Genomic DNA, 26,422 nt, shown 5'->3' on the forward strand with positions numbered 1-26,422 from the left:
GGTTAATCACTTGTTGTTCTTTTTGGTATCTTTGAGCTCTGCTCTCTATTTAAATAGGTTTAGCTTTTCTTTCTATTTGTTTCTAGGTCTTCGACTTATATTTCAGTTGTTTAGTTTCTATTTTGGTTTATAGATATTTAGTTTTACTAACTGTTAGTTTAATAAGAGCTTTTCTTATATTTAGGGTTTTTCTATCTTTATATAAAAGATCATAGAAAATATGAACCCAAATTAAAACAATTGAAATAAGAAAAGAAAAGTACAATATCACAATAGTTCAATTTGAAACAATTCGAAAACAATTCCAACAATATAACAGTCAATAACTTCTCAGTCTGTGTATAAATGAATGTTTCTTTGTCATCCAAAGTGGAAAAAATATGTTAGTGTGTGCAAAAGTCTCTTGGTGTAGATGAAAGCTTCGTTTCAACAATCAATGGTGCAAAATGATCGCTTAAGGAAAAGTCAGATTCCTACCGATCAGAATATATGCAATGAACTGGATTCCACCTGATCAGTAGAAGCACTAATCCATTGGAACGCACAGGGTTACTCCATCCGCACTTCTCAAATTCACAGAGGTTCAGTTGGGAGGCTCGCCATCTCATCGTATTAAGGGTTTGATCCAATCACACCAAAAAAACCTGACCTGTTCATACAAACACCGTCTTAAGTTTCAAAAGCATTTACACACCATTTCCTTTAGAACAACACAATATACACACACTACACACTCATCAATCATCTATCAATCTATATGAAAATAGTATTCAAAAACCCTTTTTTTTCTTATTCAGCATAGATAAAACATACCAGAATATGTAATTATTCACAATATAGCATGTACGTGCTTAATTGGAATATTACATCACATTTCACACTCCTTCAGAAACTATTACAAACATAAAACACTTCAGAACTTCAATAAACAATTATAACATTCAGTTTTCAGTAAGATGAACAAATATTACTTAGAAACTCACCAAATCCGGGGTTCATATGCTTTTAACTCACATTGGATTTCACAGGGGTTCTCAATCAACAATCATCAGCGGCAATATCAACAATCATGTTCTAAAAGTAACCCAATATAGTTAAATAATAGGTCTGCAACATATTATACATCATATTATTCGAATATTAGAAAAGATTATTTAGATATTTGCCTCAGATTCATCGTAGCTTTTTCCTCTCGGGATCAGCAATGTGTGTGTCTCTCGTTGCTTTCGCGTCTCGTCTCAATGACGTCACGCGCAATCTCCGTCCAGACTGATTATGTAATTTAGGCATTTTATTAATTTATTATTTCAAACTGCAATGACGTTATTAAGCTTTTTGTTTAAATATATTCTGTATTTTATTAGAAATATAATTATTTGAAAGTTATATTATTTTCTTTCTGTTTCTTAAATAGCTGAATTCTAACCTGTGTTACATATGCGTAGAACAATGTTGGATTTTGGTTAATTTCACCACATGAGGTGAATGTTAACAAAAATGTCACACATTTTGCCAAGCTGTAACTCCGCCAAAACGGGGCCAAACTGCACCAAAATCGGGACAAAGTCAGACCAGTGGGCCCTCTATCCGACGACACAGGCCCATGTTTCTATGACCCCGGGGGTCCGAGTTACGGCCCCCCAAAATGTGGAATTTGATCCGTTATAACTCAGGAATCGGACCACCCAGGAACTCGAGGCTGGTCGCATACGGTAGGCCTCTCGACCCTCTAGGGATTCTCCGAATTTTAGTCCTGGGGTCCACCGCTTCGGGGAGATAATAGCAAAATAATAGTACCATCCACCCGCCCTCTCACCTACTCATCCAAGCCGGCCAGGGTGCACCCTCCCCGTCTAGAGAAGGCAGCTCGAGGGGGGTGGAAGTCGGAAGGAAAATTTTAGAATGAGGCCTAGAGAAAACACTTGTACTGTACTCAGGGCACTAAGAGGAATCCATTTTTGTAAATTTTATCCCATAATACAAACAAAATTTGGAATTTGAACCGTTATAACTCAGGAACCGGACCACCCAGGAACTCGAGGTTGGTCGCATACGGTAGGCCCCTCAACCCTCTAGGGATCCCCCGAATATCCCATAATACTGTAAAAATATTCATAGAAATTTTTTTGGATTTTGGTTAATTTGCATGTTCACCAAAATGTCACACACATTGCCAAGCTGTAACTCCGCCAAAACATGTTAGATACAGCCCCATTCCCTCTACATGTTAGATACAGCACCATTTTTAGGTCAATTAAGAGGCCAACTTGCATTCGTTAGCCTTTCACACTGTCTCGAGGTCTTTGATTGCTTCCACGTTAGTTCATGTTCCTTCTTTTGTTGATGTTGGAATAGCTCTTTTTTCTCGGCCTTGGGCAAGAAGGCTCGTTGGTCTAGTGGTTGATTCACGCTTTGGTTGCGAGAGGTCACGGGTTCAAATCCCGGACGAGCCATTGTTCCGTTTAAAACGTGAAGCTTTGTTGTCTCATTATGGCAGGTTTTTTTTTCAATCAGGCAGACACGTTCAGCTAAGCCAGGCCGGTTAGCTCAGCTGGTTAGAGCGTGGTGCTAATAACGCCAAGGTCGCGGGTTTGATCCCCGTACTGGCCAGCTGTTTTTATTGTCTGGGGGCTCATCTCTGCTCTGCTCTTCAGCTCCGACAAAGAGTAGGGTGATCTCACTGAAATCCCTGCTTGCTAAGCAGAGACTTGTTGTGGCCGAAATAGCTCAGTTGGGAGAGCGTTAGACTGAAGATATAAAGGTCCCTTTTGGCAAAATCTCCCACTCTTTTCCCTTTTTTGAGGCGGGCCATTGACCAAAAATCACTGGGTTCCAACTTCTCTGTATAACTGCTTCCCCACAGCCAGAGAGCTATCTGTTTCCAAGTTGGCCTCCAACCAAGCAGTTTCGGTTCCATGGTGTAATGGTCAGCACTCTGGGCTTTGAATCCAACGATCTGAGTTTGAATCTTGGTGGAGCTTTCTTGCCACAGGAAAAGATAAAACAGCACTAGTTTTGCGCTGGTGCCAGTGTTTGTGGCCAACGGCTGCTCCAGTTAAGGTTCCATGGTGTAATGGTTAGCACTCTGGACTCTGAGTCCAGTGATCCGAGTTCAAATCTCGGTGGGACCTATTTTGCAACCAGTTTGCGCAGGACAATGTCTGAAATACTTTTCGGCAGCTTTTAGTCCAAAAAAATTAACTAACGTAGAGAGTGTGGCCGCATTTCATCGATGCTCAGTCTGTCTCTTTAGGGCAGTGGTTTTTAAACATGTCCTTGAGGCACCCCTGCCCTGCACATTTTTATTGTCTCCCTTATTAGACACACCCAAATAAGGTCTTGCGGTCTCTACTAATGAGCTGATGATTTGAAACAGGTGTGTTAGATGAGGGAAACATTCAAAATGTGGAGGGGTGCCTCCAGGACAGGTTTGAAAACCACTGCTTTAGGGAACTGTGCGTAAAATGGCACTGTTTTGCAACCAGTTTGCACAGGACCATGTCTGAAATACTTTTGGCATCTGTGAGCCCAAAAAAAGCTAACGTGGGAGTGTGGCAGCATTGCGTCGACGCTCAGTTGGTCTCTTTAGGGCAATGGTTTTCAAACCTTTCCAGGAGGCACCCCTGCCCTGAACATTTTGTATGTCTCCCTTATTAGACACAAATCAGTGTTTCGCCTGTGGCTTACTTTTGACCAATAGCGTTTCGCCTGTGGCCTCCTTTTGACCAATCGCCGTTGTTTTCATCTTTGTTAAAGGTAAGGCAATTACTTCATTCATTGAAAACTGGTCATTATTTGTTCATATACAGTGTGTATTTTTGGAAAATGAATCGTGTCAGTATAGCTAGCTAGCATGTACAGTTCATTCTTTCTTTAGTACCTGTGAACCTGTAACTTTTCACATGATAAATGATCAGATAAGTTAAATTTATCGTCTTTATTGTCTCATTGCATTCACAAACATTATGGCAGGTTTTTTCCAATCAGGCAGACACGGATGGCTAAGTTAGCTCAGCTGGTTAGAGCGTGGTGCTAATAACCCCAAGGTCGCTGGTTCGATCCCCGTACTGGCCAGCTGTTTTTATTGTCTGGGGGCTCATCTCTGCTCTGCTCTTCAGCTCCGACAAAGAGTAGGGTGATCTCACTGAAATCCCTGCTACAAAAGGCCGAATTTGTTAGCCTTACAGCTGACATGTGGTCCTCCATTAATATGGATGGATATCTTGGTGTGACTTGCCATTACATAACACCAGAGGCAAAAATGGCAACTGTTGTACTGGGTGTAAGGAGGTTTTACCAAACCCACACAGCCCAGCATCTCATGGAGGCTAAAGCCTTGCTAATGGCTGAGTGGGGAATAACCTCCAAAGTTCAGTGCATGGTGACTGACAATGCATCTAACATGATCCTAAGTGCCCAGCTACTCCACCTTCGCCATGTCCCATGTTTTGCTCATACTTTAAATTTGATTGTGAAAAAGGCACTAGATCAAACCCCAGTCATCAATGAAATACGCCAGAAGGCCAGAAAGATAGTGGGGTTGTTCAGATCCAGCTGCAAAGCAAAGGACAAGCTTGTGGAGATGCAGAGCTTGATGGGAAGACCAACTCTGAAACTGATACAGGAGGTTGACACAAGATGGAACAGCACATTTGACATGCTACAGCGCTTGTATGACCAACGTGAACCAGTGGCTGCTGCACTTTCCAACTTAAACAATGATACTGCTCCCCTGACAAGTATTGATTATGACATTATTGAACAATCATTGTCAATACTGCAACCATTCAAACTCGCAACAACAGAGATGTCAGAGGAAAAGAGAGTGTCTGCTTCAAAGCTTATACCACTGTACAGGATGTTGCAGCACAAGCTTGCACAGAAAAAAGGAAATGCAACGCAGGAATCAACTGTTCAATTAGGTAGGCCACAATGACCATACTACCCATGTGATTGGCCATAACTGTCATATTATTGTTATTATTATAAATATGTGTTTCTCCTGTTTTGGCTCATATGCTCACATCTGCAAGAAGGTCTGCACTTCAGATGTGGAGGTTATGAGAGTTTTAGAGCCTTGGCACTGGCTACACTGCTGGACCCAAGGTTCAAAAATGTGGCATTTGGAAATGCTGCCAAAGCCCAGGAAGCTGAAAAGCATATCACACTGGAGTGTGCTTCACTGATGCGTTCAAACACAAATCCTGGTGAGCAGTTTCAGTCTGTGTTATGTTATGTAATCTGAATCATGTAATATAATATATCCTTCATATATGCCGTCAGTTTAGGATTTGTTACTAATTGCTGTTTTCATTTTTATTCAGACCCAGAAATGTCAACATCACACCCATCATCATCACCATCACCATCAACATCAACACCAGTAGAAACACAGGACAGTTTATGGGAACTTTTTGATACTCGCATCCATCAAACCAAGATGATACACAATGCTACAGCTGATGCCACAGTGGAAGTGAAAAAATACATCAACGATGCGTATTTGCCCAGAACTCATGATCCACTAACTTACTGGAAAGAGAGAGCAGTAATCTTTCCTCATTTGTATGTCCTTGCAAAAAAATATCTTTGTATGCCAGCAACAAGTGTCCCTTGTGAGAGGATTTTTTCAAAGGCTGGAGAAATTATCTGTAAAAAAAGAAGTAGGCTATGTCCTTCCACAGCAGATAAATTAATATTTTTGAATAAAAATCTCTAAAAAAGTGAGACATTGTGGCTTGATTTATTTTATTAATATTCATTTTTCATGACCAAAATAACATTATGCACAGTGAGGAGCCTATAGGTTACAAGCTTCGCATATTAGAACATTATAATAATAAAAAAAAACAACACATTTTTTTAATGGCTCGTCAAGGTTGTTTCAGATCAACACCTGCAAGTCACCACTAGGTGTCACCATTGAGACGGGTGTCGGATTGATTCGAAGCCTCGAAACAATATGGCACATTTGGTTCAACTGTTTCATTGGTTCACGAGGCCTCGATTTTGCCATCACTACTTTTCGGCACCTTTTAGTCCAAAAAAATTAGCTAACGTAGAGAGTGTGGCCGCATTGCATCGATGCTCAGTCTGTCTCTTTAGGGCAGTGGTTCTCAAACCTGTCCTGGAGGCACCCCTGCCCTGCACATTTTTATTGTCTCCCTTATTAGACACACCCAAATAAGGTCTCGCGGTCTCTACTAATGAGCTGATGATTTGAAACAGGTGTGTTAGATGAGGGAAACATTCAAAATGTGAAGGGCAGGGGTGCCTCCAGGACAGGTTTGAAAACCACTGCTTTAGGGAACTGTGCGTAAAATGGCACTGTTTTGCAACCAATTTGCACAGGACCATGTCTGAAATACTTTTTGGCAGCTGTGAGCCCAAAAAAAGCTAACGTGGGAGTGTGGCAGCATTGCGTCAACGCTCAGTCGGTCTCTTTAGGGCAATGGTTTTCAAACCTTACCTGGAGGCACCCCTGCCCTGAACATATTGTATGTCTCCCTTATTAGACACACCCAAATCAGGTCTTGCAGTCTCTACTAATGAGCTGATGATTTGAAACAGGTGTGTTAGATGAGGGGAAATGCGAAATGTGCAGGGCAGGGATGCCTCCAGGACAGGATTGAAAACCACTGATCTAGGGATGTGTGAGTAAAAGGGCAGGAGCCAACTTGGAGAATGCGGGCATCGATCACGCTACCTCTCGCGCCTACTGCTTCCCACCGACTGAGCCAAAGTAAGCCCAAAGTAAGCCACATGAGCCAATCGCGTTTCGCCTGTGGCTTAATTTTGACCAATCGCGTTCCGCCTGTGGATTACTTTTGACCAATCGCGTTTCGCCTGTGGCTTACTTTTGAACAATCGCGTTTCTCCTCCGTGGCTTACTTTTGATCAATCGCGTTTCTCTCCTTTGGCCTCCTTTTGACCAATCGCCGTTGTTGTCATCTTTGTTAAAGGTAAGGCTATTACTTTATTCATTGAAAACTGGTCATTATTTGTTCATATACAGTGTGTATTTTTGGAAAATGAATCGTGTCAGTATAGCTAGCTAGCGTGTACAGTTCATGCTTTCTTCAGTACCTGTGAACCTGTAACTTTTTTCACATGATAAATGATCAGATAAGTTAAATTTATCGACCGTCAGCTAATTAAGCTATGCTACTGTCAACAATGATGTGTTTATTGTCTAAGAAATCATGGTTTCTGGGCCCTATGAATGAAAATAATGATTAAACTATTTACATTTATATTTGGTATTAACACATAATAACACACACACATTTTAATTGTAAAAATCGTTACCAAATTGTTGTGGAGATATGGAAAACTGCATTTACCAAGAAATAATTGATATTTTCTAAAATAATGTAATAATAATGACTTTTTTTTATAAAAAAAACATTGAGAGTCTTAACTAAAAACAAACAAAAAAAGGCCAAATGTATCCATATGGGCCAAAGTATGTGGGAATAGTGCTCATTTTAATTTAGGTAGACCAGAAAGTTAAAAACACAGAAAAATGGCTGAGATTTTAAGAGGTAAAAGCACCTGGTGTAACCCTGGGGTAAGATGACAACATTTGAAGTATGATATATTTAATGTAATATTTTGTAGCCTGGTGTGTGTGTAATCATGGTTTAAGATGACAGCATTGAAAATAAAAGGAAATTTCAGACTTCATATTGACGTTACATATTTTATATGTCAGGGATTCCTGTCCTTTGTAGAAAACTCATCTTCAGGACAGTTTATGTCATGGCCATGTTTATTACCACAGTAATATAGTTTATGCGTAGCTTGTTAAATTATTGTTACACACTTAACATACAGGTGTCTTTTAGATTGCAAAAGGTAGTAGTCTTTTTCTGATTTTCATTTCAGAAAATGTATGCATATCCCTCTTTTCAACGGCAATCGGCAACATCAAGCCGACTCCTCATGGCACCTTCGGCGGAGGCGAGGCGCCTTGAAAATGTGGAGTCTGGAAGGGCCAAACCTAAGGAGGAGGTGCTGTCAGAGGCCAGTACTTTTGTCAGCACAAACGGTGGAGACCCCAGTGACCAGTTTTTAGTACTGGCTCACTGCAAACTTCAGTTTGGGAAGTACCAGGGCCAGAGATTTAGATGGCTCCTGGAAAACTCTCTGGGGTATGCCGTGTATTTGGTGCTCAGCATTTCCAATGAGACGGCGCAGACAACACCCCTATCAGAAAATAAACAACTGTTCCTACAGTACTCTTCTCAAATTAGAGAGATGGCAGAAGAAGTGGAGAAGTATCAGAGGAAGCAGGAAATGCAGGCAGAAACCCGGGCAACTGGAGACCAGGGCTGCTTGATGGTGGAGTTTGGTGACTTCCAGGGCCGGTCCATGAAAGATGTTTATGAGGACCAGAGCAAGGAGGCTCAAGCACTCATCAGGTACCTCGTTAAGGCAGATGCCAGGCCCAAAACCAACATGGCCATTTTCAAGACATATGTCCTGAAAAGACGGGCTTCTGCTGTGGGCACCAGCGTACGTCAGCCTGCACCTCACGCTGCAACCTCCAGTGCTTCTGCAACCACTGCACCTCCACCTGCAGCTATCCAAACTGGTGTACAGAAGACCGCAACTGTGAAAGCGCTGTTGGCACGTGGCAAAAATTTGTCGCCTTCACAGCTGGCGAAAAAACTCACATCACCAGTTAAACCCTGTGAGTAGGAGTGTGAATATAGAATTTTACCTACAGCATTTCTACATATATTAATTTATCATTATGGCAAACTTGTCAACTTGCCGTTTCCAGATCCATTATTGCAGTCCACTTTACCTCCTCCAGCAGCAGAACCCCCAGCCAAACATTTGCCCCCCATGCAGCTTTTCGCTACTGGTAAGTAAGCACCATCTTACATATGTTTGTCTCTGTGTATTGTTCACAATGATAGTTTTAACATTTGTGCTCCAGGCAAGTCCGTTCCCACTGCTGAAGATGACGATGAGGAGCTGGTATTTGCTGCATCACAATGTGAAGCACAGCTAAATACAGGTGTGGCATATGACACAAATGCACATATTACAAGAATGTTTTGTGAAAACACACTGAGAAGCGTTATTTCTTGGGGGAAAATAATCAACATTTTAAAATATGTTTTGTTTACAATACAGAATTATATCATATCATGCCTCAAGCGGGATGCTTTCTTTGAGTGCACTTCTTCAAAACCGTAAGGATTTTTCAAGGTGTCAGTGTATTTATTTGCGTTTCCGAACTTACCCATTGTTAGATAATCACCAGATAACTTTTTCACACCGCTTGCTCTTCTCACACACTCTTCAGCTCTCCCTGAGCAGACAGGATGGTGGAGATTCATTGTTCTAATGATTAGAGGAACAGTTTTTCCTTACTCTATCTGTGTGTATGCTTCATGTCCGTGGGCTTCGTTGCTTTACACTTAATTCATCACACCACATTTTCCTTCCTCCATTCCATCTGATCCTCATTCTCAGTGAGCTGCACTGATTCCATTCTCCTTAAATTAATATGGTGTATGCTGTGTTCTTTGCTTCCTTAACACTAGTACCACTTTCTTCACTCTCGTTCCTAAATATAACATAATAATTATGAATACTTGTCCAAAAATTGTGCTTTGCAGGCTGTTTGTGCGCTGCATTTATGGCATATTACTATCAAATGCAACAGTCATCCTTATTGTTTTTTTTTTTACTATTCACTCAGAGGACTGTGCTGGTCCATCTCCATCAGTGGAAACTGCCAAGGCACCAGCTCCTTCACATCACCAGCCACCAGCTGAGCTTCCAAGTCACTGGAAAGATCAACTTCCACCTTTCCAGCATGAGTGGATCCAGAACACACTATTTAAGGCCAACCCACGAACCGGCAAGTCAGATTTAGTGTCCCAGCTGAAACTTTGGTGGTATCCTCCTCAGCCCCCTTTAATAAACACTCAGCCCCCTGCCTCACCTGACCTCTTCTTCTGTTGGCCCCTTTTCTTATGGATGCCGCTTAAGATGTGGTTATTTCCTCTTGTCTGTGTTCGCCCAGGCTGTGGTAAGCACAGACTAACAGCGGCAGGAATTTACCGTACCGTGCGTAAGGTCTTGGACATCGACGGGTGGTATGACCTTGCCACTGAGTATCTGGAGTGCAAACGCTGCAAAAAGAAATATCCTGCCTGGTCTGAGGACATCCTAGGACAGCTGGATATGGGCCACCGCAGTCAGTTTCCAGCTTTGCTGACATACAGGTAATTCATAATGACAATCATTCATTATTAGGTGCTTTTATATGGGTTATTTTTTTACCAACTAAAGCATTTGCATGATTATACTGTTGCTTCCTTAGATACTCATGTGACAACCGGGTGCTGAGGATGATGAGGGAGAGGACACTGGGCAACAGTGTGATTCAGCTTTACAGGAAGCTGATGGAACAGCACAGTGAGGCATGGACACAGCGTGTCTTGCATTACCTGACTGCCTGCGAACCATTCACAAGGTCCTCCCTTGTGCAGCCTCCTGTGTTTGCTGATCCTCCACTTTTACCTGCCCTGCCTAAACCTAAGTGGCTGTTAGCCGTGTATGCCAGGGATGTTCTGGGGCGACTGCACGAGGTCAAGGCCAAATTAACATCTGTCTTTGGCTGTGTTCTCAAGATGGATTCGACAAAAAAGGTATCAAAGCCCTGTTTATATCCAGAAATTTGCCAGATATGGATATGTGTGTGATGTGCATACATAAAGAGCACATCTTTTATTTTTCCCAATAGGTTACAAAAAAACTTGCCGGTGCTGCTTCAGGAACAGCTGCCTGGTGCACAAATGTCGGAAATGAACACGGCCAGGTCCTTGTCTCTGTGCTGACAGCTGCCGAGGGACATGGACTGGACTCCATGGCAGCTGGTCTGATGAAACGCTACCGAGAGGCAGGAGAGGCAGCCCCAAAAGTGATGTACGTGGACAGGGACTGCTGCAGTCAGTATGGCCAATCGCGGGTGAAGATCATGTTTTCGGAGTGGGATGAGCTTGTAGTGCGCCTCGACATCTGGCACTTCATGCGGCGATTTGCTGCAGGTGTCACGACAGAGGCTCATCCACTCTACGGGATCTTCATGGCACGTCTGTCCACGTGCATCTTTCAGTGGGATCCAGAGGATGTGGCTGCTCTTCGCTCTGCAAAAGAGAGTGACCTGGCGACAAAGAAGACTGGCCACATCTCAAAAAAAGGCGGTCAGTGCTCGCATTACCCGGAGGGAGTTGGCACTGCACTGCCGGAGGAGGACCAGGGGGGTGGAGGAGACCGCCAGATTGATTGGGTCACTGATTGATCAGTTTGACAGTGCGGATGGGATGGACACCCTGGGAGTTCCTCTGCTGGACCACGAACGGATCCAGCAGATATGGAAGGAACAGCGCAAGCATGTCCAGTGTATACAAGACCCAGAGGACTTTCCGCTGTACATGAAGACAGGGACACTGAAGAAAGGCAGCGTGGAGCTGTGCTGCTACAGGTGTGCTCGTGGCTCTACCTCCTTGGAGTCGTTCCACCTCCACCTGAACCGTTTTATTCCAGGTATTACATGCATATGGATTATTATTTTTCTGTAGAAAATATAAGCACTGTAACTGCTTCCATCACTTTAAAGTAATGCCGCATTAATAAATGTCACACTCTACATTACAATTACTTTTTAATGTCATTAGCATTGACAAAGCTGTCTTGACTAACAAGTCACTAGTAATACAGGGATAAGTGACAATCATTTTTAATTTAGTTACACAACTCTATTAAATGTAGTATACAAGTTACTTCAGAGCACCTTATGTGTAGTACATATATTGTACATATGTGACATATAAAACCCTTTTTTATATATTTTTTTATATTATTTAACTTTTAGGAACCAGTGCCAGCGATGCGCATTTTCAGGCCTATCTCCTTGAGGGCTTGATGCGTTGGAATGATGACCGAATGGAAGATGCCATAAAACGGGCGTCCTCCATTCGGACATATGGCAGTGCCATAAGAGAGGCTGTGGACCGGCTTAGCCGAACAGTCTTTGGGAAGCCCTGGGATGAGCGCTATCGCCCTCCTGGAGCATATACAGGTAAGAAATTTAATTTGTTCTTTTGCAATATTCTATTAAGTTATCTATTTAGCCTCCAATGTACTTGATAAATTATTAAGAGCACTTTTTTTCTTTTTTTATTATTTTATTATTGTAGGTGAATTGCTGGGAATCGAGTACCTTTACAGCCAGACTGGCAAAACACTGACTCCAGTGCTCCAGAACCCAGAGGAGGAAGACTGGCTGGTGGAGGAGGTTGATGATCAGGACCTGCTAGATGAGGGGTTTGAGCAAGAGAGCATGGAGGACATCACAGTTCCAGTGCTGTATGAGGATGACCCCTGCCGTGATCTCAGAAACAGCCCCTCATCTTTGCCTCTGCCTCAGTCCCCAGCATCACTGGCTGAGCCGTCCACATCATCTGGAGGAGAGGGACAGCATCTTGCCCCTGCCTCTTCAGTGCTGTCACAGCCATCTGACACTGGAAGCAGTGTCTCCGGCGAGGCTCAGGTAAGACACTCTAAGGGCTTTATTTTGTTTCAGTCTCGTTTTATTCCAAATACACTACAAGCAAGGTGTTTTTTTTTAAGCCTGCATTTATTTGATTCAAAATACAACAAAAGCAGTAATATTTTGAAATATTTTTACTATTTAAAATAACTGCTATCCATTTGAATATATTTAAAAAAGTAATTCAGTCTTGTGATTTTCAATGCTGAATTTAACATCATTACTCAGGGCACACGATTCTTCAGAAATCATTCCAATTTGCCGCTAAAAAAACGGGTGCCGGGTGCTATATTATTATTATTAGGTTAAAAATAGCTTCTAGAGATTTTTTGTTTAGGTTTCTTTGATGAATAGAAAGTTCAGTATATATTGTAACATTATAAATGTCTTTATCATCTATTTAATGCGTCCTTGCTAAATAAAAGTATTAATTTCTATAATTTAATACTAAATATATAATGATTTAAATGTTCTGACTCCACACTTTTGGATGGTCTAGTGTATAATGTTAAAAAAAGCTTTTTATTACAGATAAACTCTTATCTTGGATCCTTCTATTCATCAAAGAATCTTGAACAAAATGTACACAACTGTCAGGATATCTGAATGATTTCTGAAGATCATGTGACACTGAAGACTCAGGAATTATGCTGAAAATACAGCTGTGCATCACAGAAATATCTTACACTTTAAACTATATTCAAATAGAAAGCATTTTTATTTTAAATAGTAAAATTATTTCACAATATATTGGCTTTTGTTGTATTTGAATAAAATAAATGCAGGCTTGTTGAGCAGAATTCTTTAAAAAATGTAAAAAAATATTTCTGTTCAAAGGCTTTTGACTGGAAGTGTATATTAACACTAATCTGCATTTACTAGGGAGCAGTCATTGGACCTGATGGCATCGCTGGGTGGGACAAGGTCCAGGATCTGGCTGGTTTCCTGGTGGGTCTTCGTGAGGCTCCTTACCTCACCGACCTGCAGGTGACAGAGGCCATCCAGCTGTGGACAGCTCTCCCTGATGTTGATAAACAGCGGGTCAACTATCAGCCTCGACATCAGCCTCAGCTGACACATGGGCGCTTTAAGGCACCGAAGCTGTCCAGAGTCACACCGGGTGTGGAGAGTGTGAAACGGTGTCTGATTGAACATCCTGGGGGTCCAACACAGTGGCCCAGCACCAGCCGCTTGGTTGAGGCTATTTGTATGAAGCTGTGTGCTTTACACAAGTCACCGACCAAGAAGGCTGGAGTTTGCACCCCCAGGTGGCCTAAAATCCTTTCGGATAACCACCACATCCGAGACCTGGTGCTTAACAGTCGAAGGCTGATGGATGAAACAATGATCCAGCTGTTTGAGCTGAACCGGAGGACACTCATTCAGTGGTAAGCAAGGCACATTATTTGGTTCAAGGGAACTGAATACTTCTGTACACACACACACACACACACACACACACACATATATATATATATATATATATTTTACAAGTAATTTACTTTCAGGTTTCAACGGCAGCAGAAGAATCAGGAAATGAGTGTCCTCGCCCAGGGACTGACTCCATCTGACCCAATTGATGTGGCTGATACGCAGCTTCCTCTGCCGAGGGAAAAATTGGATGACGTGCCATCAACATCAGGCCCAAAACATCAATTTATCCTTCCGCCAAATCGAGAAGGACAGGCTCCAATTCTGCGACCGGGTCGCCGGCCCACTTCTTTGGGTGCGAGAGGTCCCGGGTTCAAATCCCGGATGAGCCCTTGTTCAGGTTAAAACGTGAAGCTTTATTGTCTCATTGCATTCACAAACATTATGGCAGGTTTTTTCCAATCAGGCAGACACGGATGGCTAAGTTAGCTCAGCTGGTTAGAGCGTGGTGCTAATAACGCCAAGGGTGCGGTTTCTCTCACCGTACTGGCCAGCTGTTTTTATTGTCTGAGGGCTCATCTCTGCTCTGCTCTTCAGCTCCGACAAAGAGTAGGGTGATCTCACTGAAATCCCTGCTTGCTAAGCAGAGCTTTGTTGTAGCCAAAATACCTCAGTTGGGAGAGCGTTAGACTGAAGATCTAAAGGTCCCTGGTTCGATTCTGGGTTTTGGCAACATCTCCTACACTTTTCCCTTTTTTGAGGCGGGCCATTGACCAAAAATCACTGGGTTCCAACCTCTCTGTATAACTGCTTCCCCACAGCCAGAGAACTATCTTGGCCTCCAACCAAGCAGTTTCGGTTCCATGGTGTAATGGTCAGCACTCTGGGCTTTGAATTCCAGCGTTCTGAGATCGAACCTCGTTGGAGCCTGTGTGCTTTCTTGCCACAGGAAAAGATAAAACAGCACTAGTTTGGCGATGGTGCCAGTGTTTGTGGCCCTGTGAGCAACAGCTGCACCAGTTAAGGTTCCATGGTGTAATGGTTAGCACTCTGGACCCTGAATCCAGTGATCCGAGTTCAAATCTCGGTGGGACCTATTTTGCCACCAGTTTGCGCAGGACCTTCTCGGTCTTGTTACGCCAGTATGCATGTGTATGGATTCTTGTATTATGTAGGACAATGTCTGAAATACTTTTCGGCACCTTTTAGTCCAAAAAAATTAACTAACGTAGAGAGTGTGGCCGCATTGCATCGATGCTCAGTCTGTTTCTTTAGGGCAGTGGTTCTCAAACCTGTCCTGGAGGCACCCCTGCCCTGCACATTTTTATTGTCTCCCTTATTAGACACACCCAAATAAGGTCTCGCGGTCTCTACTAATGAGCTGATGATTTGAAACAGGTGTGTTAGATGAGGGAAACATTCAAAATGTGAAGGGCAGGGGTGCCTCCAGGACAGGTTTGAAAACCACTGCTTTAGGGAACTGTGCGTAAAATGGCACTGTTTTGCAACCAATTTGCACAGGACCATGTCTGAAATACTTTTTGGCAGCTGTGAGCCCAAAAAAAGCTAACGTGGGAGTGTGGCAGCATTGCGTCAACGCTCAGTCGGTCTCTTTAGGGCAATGGTTTTCAAACCTTTCCTGGAGGCTCTCCTGCCCTGAACATTTTGTATGTCTCCCTTATTAGACACACCCAAATCAGGTCTTGCAGTCTCTACTAATAAGCTGATGATTTGAAACAGGTGTGTTAGATGAGGGGAAATGCGAAATGTGCAGGGAAGGGATGCCTCCAGGACAGGATTGAAAACCACTGATCTAGGGATGTGTGAGTAAAAGGGCAGGAGCCAACTTGGAGAATGCGGGCATCGATACCGCTACCTCTCGAATGCTAAACGAGCGCTCTACCATTTCAGCTAATTCCCCTGGCCTTTCAAGAACGACGAGCATAGCTGGGAATGACGGGTTTGATGCAAAGAGGCTGTCCCTCCTCTGGGCTTGCTCCTTTGCACTGGCCGAGATTATGTTGTCAAATTAACAAAGAGATTAAGCTTTTGTGTTTAAGGACCTTCTCGGTCTTGTTACACCAGTATGCATGTGTATGGATTCTTGTATTATGTAGGCTACCTTGGAACACTCGGATCATGCAGACAACTTCTCACCTCTTTTGCTCACACTGACTTAAAGTCTAAGGAAGCGGTTCTCAATTCTAGTCCTCGCTCCCCCCAGGTCTGCATGTTTTGCATGTCTCTCTTTGTTAGCACACCTGATTCGGGTTGAAACGTGAAGCTTTATTGTCTCATTGCATTCACAAACATTATAGCTGTTTTTTTTCAATCAGGCAGACACTAATGGCTAAGCCAGGCCGTTTAGCTCAGCTGATTAGTGCGTGGTGCTAATAACGCCAAGGTCGCGGGTTCGATCCCCGTACTGGCCAGCTGTTTTTATTGTCTGGAGGCTCATCTCTGCTCTGTTCTTCGGCTCCGACAAAGAGTAGGGTGATCTTACTGAAATCCCTGCTTGCTAAGCAGAGGTTTGTTGTAGCCGAAATAGCTCAGTTGGGAGAGTGTTAGACTGAAGATCTAAAGGTCTCTGGCTCGATCTCGGATTTTGGCAACATCTCCCACACTTTTCCCTTTTTTGAGGCGGGCCATTGACCAAAAATCACTGGGTTCCAACCTCTCTGTATAACTGCTTCCCCACAGCCAGAGAGCTATCTGTTTCCAAGTTGGCCTCCAACCAAGCAGTTTTGGTTCCATGGTGTAATGGTCAGCACTCTGGGCTTTGAATCCAACGATCTGAGTTCGAATCTCGGTGGAGCCTGTGTGCTTTCTTGCCGCAGGAAAAGATAAAACAGCACTAGTTTGGCGATGGTGCCAGTGTTTTGTGGCCCTGTGAGCAACAGCTGCACCAGTTAAGGTTCCATGGTGTAATGGTTAGCACTCTGGACTCTGAATCAAGTGATCCATGTTCAAATCTCGGTGGGACCTATTTTGCCACCAGTTTGCGCAGGACAATGTCTGAAATACTTTTCGGCACCTTTTAGTCCAAAAAAATTAACTAACGTAGAGAGTGTGGCCGCATTGCATCGATGCTCAGTCTGTCTCTTTAGGGCAGTGGTTCTCAAACCTGTCCTGGAGGCACCCCTGCCCTGCACCTTTTTATTGTCTCCCTTATTAGACACACCCAAATAAGGTCTCACGGTCTCTACTAATGAGCTGATGATTTGAAACCGGTGTGTTAGATGAGGGAAACATTCAAAATGTGAAGGGCAGGGGTGCCTCCAGGACAGGTTTGAAAACCACTGCTTTAGGGAACTGTGCGTAAAATGGCACTGTTTTGCAACCAATTTGCACAGGACCATGTCTGAAATACTTTTTGGCAGCTGTGAGCCCAAAAAAAGCTAACGTGGGGGTGTGGCAGCATTGCGTCAACGCTCAGTGGGTCTCTTTAAGGCAATGGTTTTCAAACCTTTCCTGGAGGCACCACTGCCCTGAACATTTTGTATGTCTCCCTTATTAGACACACTCAAATCAGGTCTTGCAGTCTCTACTAATGAGCTGATGATTTGAAACAGGTGTGTTAGATGAGGAGAAATGCGAATTGTGCAGGGCAGGGATGCCTCCAGGACAGGATTGAAAACCACTGATCTAGGGATGTGTGAGTAAAAGGGCAGGAGCCAACTTGGAGAATGCAGGCATCGATCCCGTACCTCTCGCATGCTAAGCGAGCGCTCTACCATTTGAGCTAATTCCCCTGGCCTTTCAAGAATGACGAGCATAGCTCGCAATGACGGGTTTGATGCAAAGAGGTTGTCCCTCCTCTGGGTTTGCTCCTTTGCACTGGCCGAGATTATGTTGTCAAATTAACAAAGAGATTAAGCTTTTGTGTTTAAGGACCTTCTCGGTCTTGTTACGCCAGTATGCATGTGTATGGATTCTTGTATTATGTAGGCTACCTTGGAACACTCGGATCATGCAGACAACTTCTCACCTCTTTTGCTCACACTGACTTAAAGTCTAAGGAAGCGGTTCTCAATTCTAGTCCTCGCTCCCCCCAGGTCTGCATGTTTGCATGTCTCTCTTTGTTAGCACACCTGATTCTGATAATCAGCTCATTAGAAGTGAGCTCCTAGTGATTGACATGGTCCCTACACAGTGTTCATTGCTCCCCACTCCCTGAGCAGGGGAAATCCGTCAAAGTATACTTCACTTTGGAACATTGGTTCACGGATTTGTGCTGCGCAACTTCTTCACACATGGAGAAGTTTGACATCATTTACCTCTGTATACCTCGATACACCACTGTATTACTCACTATAAATTGAACGTATATATACGCTTTGAACTTGAATCACGGAGGGATGTCATGTGATGTCCAGTTCTCAGGGCACTTACGTTCGAATGGAACAAATGTCTGAAGCTATACGAGAAACTTACAAAATGTGAAGAGCAGGGGGCGCGAGGACTGGAATTGAGACCCGCTGGTCTAAGTGACATCTGACCGTTTCAGCTGTCCTCCCTAACATCCCTCTACATGTTAGATACAGCCCCATTTTTAGGTCAATTAAGAGGCCAACTTGCATTCGTTAGCCTTTCACACTGTCTCGAGGACTTGATTGCTTCCACGTTAGTTCATGTTCCTTCTTTTGTTGATGCTGAACTAGCTCTTTTTTCCTGGCTTTGGGTAAGAAGGCTCGTTGGTCTAGGGGTATGATTCTCGCTTTGGGTGCGAGAGGTCCCGGGTTCAAATCCCGGATGAGCCCTAGTTTAGGTTAAAACGTGAAGCTTTATTGTCTCATTGCATTCACAAACATTGTGGCAGGTTTTTTTCAATCAGGCAGACACGGATGGCTAAGCCAGGCCGGTGAGCTCAGCTGGTTAGAGCGTGGTGCTAATAACGCCAAGTTTGTGGGTTCGATCCCCGTACTGGCCAGCTGTTTTTATTGTCTGGGGGCTCATCTCTGCTCTGCTCTTCTGCTCCGACAAAGAGTAGGGTGATCTCACTGAAATCACTGCTTGCTAAGCAGAGGTTTGTTGTAGCTCAGTTGGGAGAGCGTTGGACTGAAGATCTAAAGGTCCCTGGTTCGATCCCGGCTTTCGGCAACATCTCCCGCACTTTTCCCTTTTTTGAGGCGAGCCATTGACCAAAAATCACTGGGTTCCAACCTCTCTGTATAACTGTTCCCCACAGCCAGAGAGCTATCTGTTTCCAAGTTGGCCTCCAACCAAGCAGTTTCGGTTCCATGGTGTAATGGTCAGCACTCTGGGCTTTGAATCCAGCGATCTGAGTTCGAATCTCGGTTGAGCCTGTGTGCTTTCTTGCCGCAGGAAAAGATAAAACAGCACTAGTTTGGCGATGGTGCCAGTGTTTGTGGCCATGTGAGCAACAGCTGCCCCAAATAAGGTTCCATGGTGTAATGGTTAGCACTCTGGACTCTGAATCCAGTGATCCGAGTTCAAATCTCGATGGGACCTATTTTGCCACCAGTTTGCGCAGGACAATGTCTGAAATACTTTTCGGCACCTTTTAGTCCAAAAAAATTAACTAACGTAGAGAGTGTGGCCGCATTGCATCGATGATCAGTCTGTCTCTTCAGGGCAGTGGTTCTCAAACCTGTCCTGGAGGCACCCCTGCCCTGCACATTTTTATTGTCTCCCTTATTAGACACACCCAAATAAGGTCTCGCGGTCTCTACTAATGAGCTGATGATTTGAAACAGGTGTGTTAGATGAGGGAAACATTCAAAATGTGAAGGGCAGGGGTGCCTCCAGGACAGGTTTGAAAACCACTGCTTTATGGAACTGTGCGTAAAATGGCACTGTTTTTTAACCAATTTGCACAGGACCATGTCTGAAATACTTTTTGGCAACTATGAGCCCAAAAAAGCTAACGTGGGAGTGTGGCAGCATTGCGTCAACGCTCAGTCGGTCTCTTTAGGGCAATGGTTTTCAAACCTTACCTGGAGGCACCCCTGCCCTGAACATTTTGTATGTCTCCCTTATTAGACACACCCGAATCAGGTCTTGCAGTCTCTACTAATGAGCTGATGATTTGAAACAGGTGTGTTAGATGAGGGGAAATGCGAAATGTGCAGGGCAGGGATGCCTCCAGGACAGGATTGAAAACCACTGATCTAGGGATGTGTGAGTAAAAGGGCAGGAGCCAACTTGGAGAATGCGGGCATCAATCCCGCTACCTCTCGCTTGCGCCTACTGCTTCCCACCGACTGAGCCAAAGTAAGCACAAAGTAAGCCCACATGAGCCAATCGCGTTTCGCCTGTGGCTTACTTTTGACCAATCGCGTTTCGCCTGTGGCTTACTTTTGACCAATCGCGTTTCGCCTGTGGCTTACTTTTGACCAATCGCGTTTCGCCTGTGGCTTACTTTTGACCAATCGCGTTTCTCTTCCGTGGCTTACTTTTGATCAATCGCGTTTCTCTCCTGTGGCCTCCTTTTGACCAATCGCCGTTGTTGTCATCTTTGTTAAAGGTAAGGCTATTACTTCATTCATTGAAAACTGGTCATTATTTGTTCATATACAGTGTGTATTTTTGGAAAATGAATCGTGTCAGTATAGCTAGCTAGCATGTACAGTTCATGCTTTCTTCAGTACCTGTGAACCTGTATTTTTTCACATGATAAATGATCAGATAAGTTAAATTTATCGACCGTCAGCTAATTAAGCTATGCTACTGTCAACAATGATGTGTTTATTGTCTAAGAAATCATGGTTTCTGGGCCCTATGAATGAAAATAATGATTAAACTATTTACATTTATATTTGGTATTAACACATAATAACACACACACATTTTAATTGTAAAAATCGTTACCAAATTGTTGTGGAGATATTGAAAACTGCATTTACCAAGAAATAATTGATATTTTCTAAAATAATGTAATAATAATTACTTTTTTTTATAAAAAAAACATTGAGAGTCTTAACTAAAAGCAAACAAAAAAAGGCAAAATGTATCCATACAGGCTTGTTGAGCAGAATTCTTTAAAAAATGTAAAAAAATATTTCTGTTCAAAGGCTTTTGACTGAAAGTGTATATTAACACTAATCTGCATTTACTAGGGAGAAGTCATTGGACCTGATGGCATCGCTGGGTGGGACAAGGTCCAGGATCTGGCTGGTTTCCTGGTGGGTCTTCGTGAGGCTCCTTACCTCTCCGACTTGCAGGTGACAGAGGCCATCCAGCTGTGGACAGCTCTCCCTGACGTTGATAAACAGCGGGTCAACTATCAGCCTCAACATCAGCCTCAGCTGACACATGGGCGCTTTAAGGCACCGAAGCGGTCCGGAGTCACACCGGGTGTGGAGAGTGTGAAACGGTGTCTGATTTGACATCCTGGGGGTCCAGCACAGTGGCCCAGCACCAGCCGCTTGGTTGAGGCCATTTGTATGAAGCTGTGTTCTTTACACAAGTCACCGACCAAGAAGGCTGGAGTTTGCACCCCCAGGTGGTCTAAAATCCTTTCAGATTACCACCACATCCGAGACCTGGTGCTTAACAGTCGAAGGCTGATGGATGAAACAATGATCCAGCTGTTTGAGCTGAACCAGAGGACACTCATTCAGTGGTAAGCAAGGCACATTATATGGTTCAAGGGAACTGAATACTTCTGTACACACACACACACACACACACACATATATATATATATATATATATATATATATATATATATATATATATATATATATATATATATATTTACAAGTAATTTACTTTCAGGTTTCAACGGCAGCAGAAGAATCAGGAAATGAGTGTCCTCGCCCAGGGACTGACTCCATCTGACCCAATTGATGTGGCTGATACGCAGCTTCCTCTGCCGAGGGAAAAATTGGATGATGTGCCATCAACATCAGGCCCAAAACATCAATTTATCCTTCCGCCAAATCGAGAAGGACAGGCTCCAATTCTGCGACCGGGTCGCCGGCCCACTTCTGCCAAAAGGGAGTGCCCTATCGCACCCGTCCCCACAGCAGCAGGAGTTGTGCAGCCCATTTCAGCACCTGGGTCACTGTTAGGCACACTAGTCCTTAACCCAGACATGACTGTGTCGATGGTGATTCCATCTTCTGGTGCTTTGACATCCGGTCCAGGCCCAGCTCCGCCTGCTCCAGCGCCTGCTCCAGCGCTGCTGCTTCTGTGTCCCGTTACACCCAGAGGAACAGGTATAACTGCTTCCCCACAGCCAGAGAGCTATCTGTTTCCAAGTTGGCCTCCTCCCTTCCGGGACTGGAATTGAGACCCGCTGGTCTAAGTGACATCTGACCGTTTCAGCTGTCCTCCCTAACATCCCTCTACATGTTAGATACAGCCCCATTTTTAGGTCAATTAAGAGGCCAACTTGCATTCGTTAGCCTTTCACACTGTCTCGAGGACGTTGATTGCTTCCACGTTAGTTCATGTTCCTTCTTTTGTTGTTGCTGAAATAGCTATTTTTTCTTGTCTTTGGGCAAGAAGGCTCGTTGGTCTAGGGGTATGATTCTTGCTTTGGGTGCGAGAGGTCCCGGGTTCAAATCCCGGACGAGCCCTTGTTCAGGTTTAAGCTTTATTGTCTCATTGCATTCACAAACATTATGGCAGCTTTTTCCAATCAGGCAGACACGCATGGCTAAGCCAGGCCGGTTAGCTCAGCTGGTTAGAGCGTGGTTCTAATAACGCCAAGGTCGCAGGTTCGATCCCCGTACTGGCCAGCTGTTTTTATTGTCTGGGGGCTCATCTCTGCTCTGCTCTTCAGCTACGACAAAGAGTAGGGTGATCTCACTGAAATCACTGCTTGCTAAGCAGGGGTTTGTTGTTGCCGAAATAGCTCAGTTGGGAGAGCGTTAGACTGAAGATCTAAAGGTCCCTGGTTCGATCCCGGGTTTTGGCAACATCTCCTACACTTTTCCCTTTTTTGAGGCGGGCCATTGACCAAAAATCACTGGGTTCCAACCTCTCTGTATAACTGCTTCCCCACAGCCAGAGAGCTATCTGTTTCCAAGTTGGCCTCCAACCAAGCAGTTTTGGTTCCATGGTGTAATGGTCAGCACTCTGGGCTTTGAATCCAGCGATCTGAGTTCGAATCTCAGTGGAGCCTGTGTGCTTTCTTGCTGCAGGAAAAGATAAAACAGCACTAGTTTGGCGATGGTGCCAGTGTTTGTGGCCCTGTGAACAACAGCTGCACCAGTTAAGGTTCCATGGTGTAATGGTTAGCACTCTGGACTCTGAATCCAGTGATCCGAGTTCAAACCTTGGTGGGACCTAGTTTGCGCAGGACCTTCTCGGTCTTGTTACGCCAGTATGCATGTGTATGGATTCTTGTATTATGTAGGCTACCTTGGAACACTCTGGTCATGCAGACAACTTCTCACCTCTTTTGCTCACACTGACTTAAAGTCTAAGGAAGCGGTTCTCAATTCTAGTCCTCGCTCCCCCCAGGTCTGCATGTTTTGCATGTCTCTCTTTGTTAGCACACCTGATTCGGATAATCAGCTCATTAGAAGTGAGCTCCTAGTGATTGACATGGTCCCTACACAGTGTTCATTGCTCCCCACTCCCTGAGCAGGGGAAATCCGTCAAAGTATACTTCACTTTGGAACATTGGTTCACGGATTTGTGCTGCGCAACTGCTTCACACATGGAGAAGTGTGACATCATTTACCTCTGTATACCTCGATACACCACTGTATTACTCACTATGAATTGAACATATACATACGCTTTGAACTTGAATCACGGAGGGATGTCATGTGATGTCCAGTTCTCAGGGCACTTACGTTCGAATGGAACAAATGTCTGAAGCTATACAAGAAACTTACAAAATGTGAAGAGCAGGGGGCGCGAGGACTGGAATTGAGACCCGCTGGTCTAAGTGACATCTGACCGTTTCAGCTGTCCTCCCTAACATCCCTCTACATGTTAGATACAGCCCCATTTTTAGGTCAATTAAGAGGCCAACTTGCATTCGTTAGCCTTTCACACTGTCTCGAGGACTTTGATTGCTTCCACGTTAGTTCATGTTCATTCAAAATATATAGATGTCTTCATCATTTAATGCTCTCTTAGCTTTTATTTAAACCAGTGTTTTTGATAATATCAGCAGGTCTCATCTCAGCCAGAAGATCTCCCCCTTCTGTGGCCACAGACAATGCCACAGCAAGACCAGAAGTGGGTGTCGGAAGCACTTTTTAGGGTTGGTGCAAAGGGAAAGCTGGAGCTGCGTGAAAACCTACAGTTGTGGTATCACCCCCCTCCACCAGCCCTGTTGTACCACCAAGCTCCAACACCTGATAGGTTTTTTTCACAGCGTCTCTTGCTCTGGATGCAATATAAGCTGTGGAAGGTGCGGCTCCAGTGTACTAACCCTGCCTGTGCCAAGCAACAGCTGTGTGGTGGTGGACTGCACAGGAGGGTACGACAGGTGTTAGACATTGACAGATACTGCAACCTGGTGACAGAGACCCTGATCTGCACCAGGTGTAGAACCAGCTACCTGTCCTGGAGTCATGCTGTGCTGCAGCAGTTGGACCTGGCCCATCGATCTGAATTCAGGGTCATCCTCACACGCAAGTAATTATTTTGCAGTCATTTTCACTTATGTGCTACCTTTTTTGATAAATATTTCCTACAATAATTAGATACCTTACAATAAGATACTTAAATGAATACTTTTTTCCAAGGTATGCCTGTGACATTCGGGTTCTTCGCTTGCTGCGTGAGAGGGGCATGGGGAATGGCCCAGTGAGGATCATCGGCCAGCCGAGAGAGAACCACAGTGAGGAGTGGTTGAAACGTGTGCTTCGGTACACATCAGAGTGTGTGGCCTTTTTTGATAATCGTGGCCTGCATCCGGTGCACTTCCAGGAGCCACCACCACTTGCTTCAGTACCCAGCTACAAATGGCTCCTCACTGTATACAGTCAGGACATTCTCAACAGGCTCGATCACATAAAGGCCAGCATAACATCCACGTATGGATCAATTTTAAAAATGGATTCAACTAAGAAGGTCAGATAAGCTGCTTACTTGACTGTACCCTTATCTATAATGTATTTTTAGACCGAGAGAGCTTTATTTTTTTCAGTGTAACTGATTTGGATGCCTGTTGTATTATTTGCTATGCTTATTGTTTCTTTCAGATCACCAAGAAGTTGAGCGGGCCTGCGAAAGGCACAGCACAGTGGCTTACCTCAGTGGGCAATGAGATAGGTCAGGTGCTGATGAGTGTCCTGACTGCGAATGAAGGGGCTGGGTTAGACCACATGGCTGCAGGGCTCATGGAGCGATACCGGAGTGCTGGTGTTGATCCTCCCACTGTCATTTATGTGGACTGTGATTGTTGCAAGACAGTGGGAGAGACTAAATTGAAGAGGCGGTTCAGCGGCTGGCCCGATGTCATCGTCCGCCTAGACATTTGGCATTTTATGCGACGTCTGGCAGTAGGGTGCACCACTGATGCCCACCAGTTGTACCCTACTTTTATGGCTAGGCTGTCATCCTGTATTTTTGAGTGGGATGCAGGGGATCTCACTCTGCTGAGACGGGCCAAAAGGGAGCAACTCATCCAACAGGGCTGGCCTACACTGACGGAGGCAGAACTGGACCATCATTTAACTAAAGCTGAGCTGCTCCAGCACTGCAGGAGGAGAACATGAGGAGAAGAAACCACTATCCGCCTCCTTGATATGCTCATCAGAGAGCTCATGGGTGGCAAGGGGAATGATGCTCTTGGTGTTCCACTACTTGACAGTGTGAGAATGCAGCACATCTGGAATGTCCAGAGGCGGCACGTCACCTGTATCCAAGATCCTCCAAATGTGCCGCTCTATACTGAAACTGGAACTACAAACAAGGGTGGGGTGGTTCTAAAAACCTATCGTTGTGCCAGAGGCTCCACATCCCTGGAATCATTTCACTGCCACCTAAGCAGATTTATTCCAGGTTTGTCATGTCAGAATATACCACATTTTGCCACTAATTCATGTTTGTCAAGATATTTGCAGATTAAATTTTCTGTTTTGCATTTTCTCAAAAGCAAAATTTGGCTTTCTATTTCTTTTTCTAGGGAACAGCGCAAACAGCCTGAACTTCCAGATTTATCTCCTGGAAGGTTTATTACGCTGGAATCAGGACCGGGCTGAAGCTGCTGTTGCAGATGAAGGTTCAACTCTGCGCTCTTACACAGGGGAGCTGGTTTACTCTGTCAATGAGAACTACAATAAGTTGTATGGCAGGAAATTGGTCCCAAGCTTCACTCGACCTGCAGTATACACAGGTAAAAATATTTTGATAAATGCAGCTCATGATGTAGCATGTTTTTGTTAAAATTACAATTGCTTTTAGACAGTAATAATGTAATTTTGACATATCAGAGAAAAATTATACTACCAGAATATTTGTACATTATTCTGTGTTCTAGGTTTCAGGGGAGAAAATAAAATACATAGTAGAATATAGAGTAATCCTGTCTTTTTATGA

The 26,422-nt window shown here is 44.1% G+C and overlaps 12 non-coding genes across 12 annotated transcripts; all 12 read left to right on the top strand.

Moving 5' to 3' along the window:
* The first annotated feature begins 2,536 nt into the window (after positions 1 to 2,536).
* Positions 2,537 to 2,610, top strand: trnai-aau (transfer RNA isoleucine (anticodon AAU)). The gene has a single exon. It is a non-coding gene; the product is annotated as a tRNA-Ile (tRNA).
* A 449-nt stretch (positions 2,611 to 3,059) lies between these two features.
* trnaq-cug (transfer RNA glutamine (anticodon CUG)) lies at positions 3,060 to 3,131 on the top strand. The gene has a single exon. It is a non-coding gene; the product is annotated as a tRNA-Gln (tRNA).
* An 11,476-nt stretch (positions 3,132 to 14,607) lies between these two features.
* On the top strand, positions 14,608 to 14,680 carry trnaf-gaa (transfer RNA phenylalanine (anticodon GAA)). The gene has a single exon. It is a non-coding gene; the product is annotated as a tRNA-Phe (tRNA).
* A 292-nt stretch (positions 14,681 to 14,972) lies between these two features.
* On the top strand, positions 14,973 to 15,044 carry trnaq-cug (transfer RNA glutamine (anticodon CUG)). The gene has a single exon. It is a non-coding gene; the product is annotated as a tRNA-Gln (tRNA).
* A 1,650-nt stretch (positions 15,045 to 16,694) lies between these two features.
* Positions 16,695 to 16,766, top strand: trnaq-uug (transfer RNA glutamine (anticodon UUG)). The gene has a single exon. It is a non-coding gene; the product is annotated as a tRNA-Gln (tRNA).
* Positions 16,767 to 18,636: 1,870 nt separating this feature from the next.
* Positions 18,637 to 18,708, top strand: trnap-ugg (transfer RNA proline (anticodon UGG)). The gene has a single exon. It is a non-coding gene; the product is annotated as a tRNA-Pro (tRNA).
* Positions 18,709 to 19,348: 640 nt separating this feature from the next.
* Positions 19,349 to 19,420, top strand: trnaq-cug (transfer RNA glutamine (anticodon CUG)). The gene has a single exon. It is a non-coding gene; the product is annotated as a tRNA-Gln (tRNA).
* Positions 19,421 to 22,422: 3,002 nt separating this feature from the next.
* Positions 22,423 to 22,494, top strand: trnap-ugg (transfer RNA proline (anticodon UGG)). Its single transcript has one exon. It is a non-coding gene; the product is annotated as a tRNA-Pro (tRNA).
* Positions 22,495 to 22,582: 88 nt separating this feature from the next.
* Positions 22,583 to 22,656, top strand: trnai-aau (transfer RNA isoleucine (anticodon AAU)). Its single transcript has one exon. It is a non-coding gene; the product is annotated as a tRNA-Ile (tRNA).
* A 106-nt stretch (positions 22,657 to 22,762) lies between these two features.
* trnaf-gaa (transfer RNA phenylalanine (anticodon GAA)) lies at positions 22,763 to 22,835 on the top strand. Its single transcript has one exon. It is a non-coding gene; the product is annotated as a tRNA-Phe (tRNA).
* Positions 22,836 to 22,970: 135 nt separating this feature from the next.
* trnaq-uug (transfer RNA glutamine (anticodon UUG)) lies at positions 22,971 to 23,042 on the top strand. The gene has a single exon. It is a non-coding gene; the product is annotated as a tRNA-Gln (tRNA).
* A 94-nt stretch (positions 23,043 to 23,136) lies between these two features.
* trnaq-cug (transfer RNA glutamine (anticodon CUG)) lies at positions 23,137 to 23,208 on the top strand. The gene has a single exon. It is a non-coding gene; the product is annotated as a tRNA-Gln (tRNA).
* Positions 23,209 to 26,422: the final 3,214 nt, after the last annotated feature.

The sequence above is a fragment of the Carassius carassius genome, chromosome 8 (genome assembly GCF_963082965.1).
Source record: "Carassius carassius chromosome 8, fCarCar2.1, whole genome shotgun sequence".
Classification (NCBI taxonomy): Eukaryota; Metazoa; Chordata; class Actinopteri; order Cypriniformes; family Cyprinidae; genus Carassius; species Carassius carassius.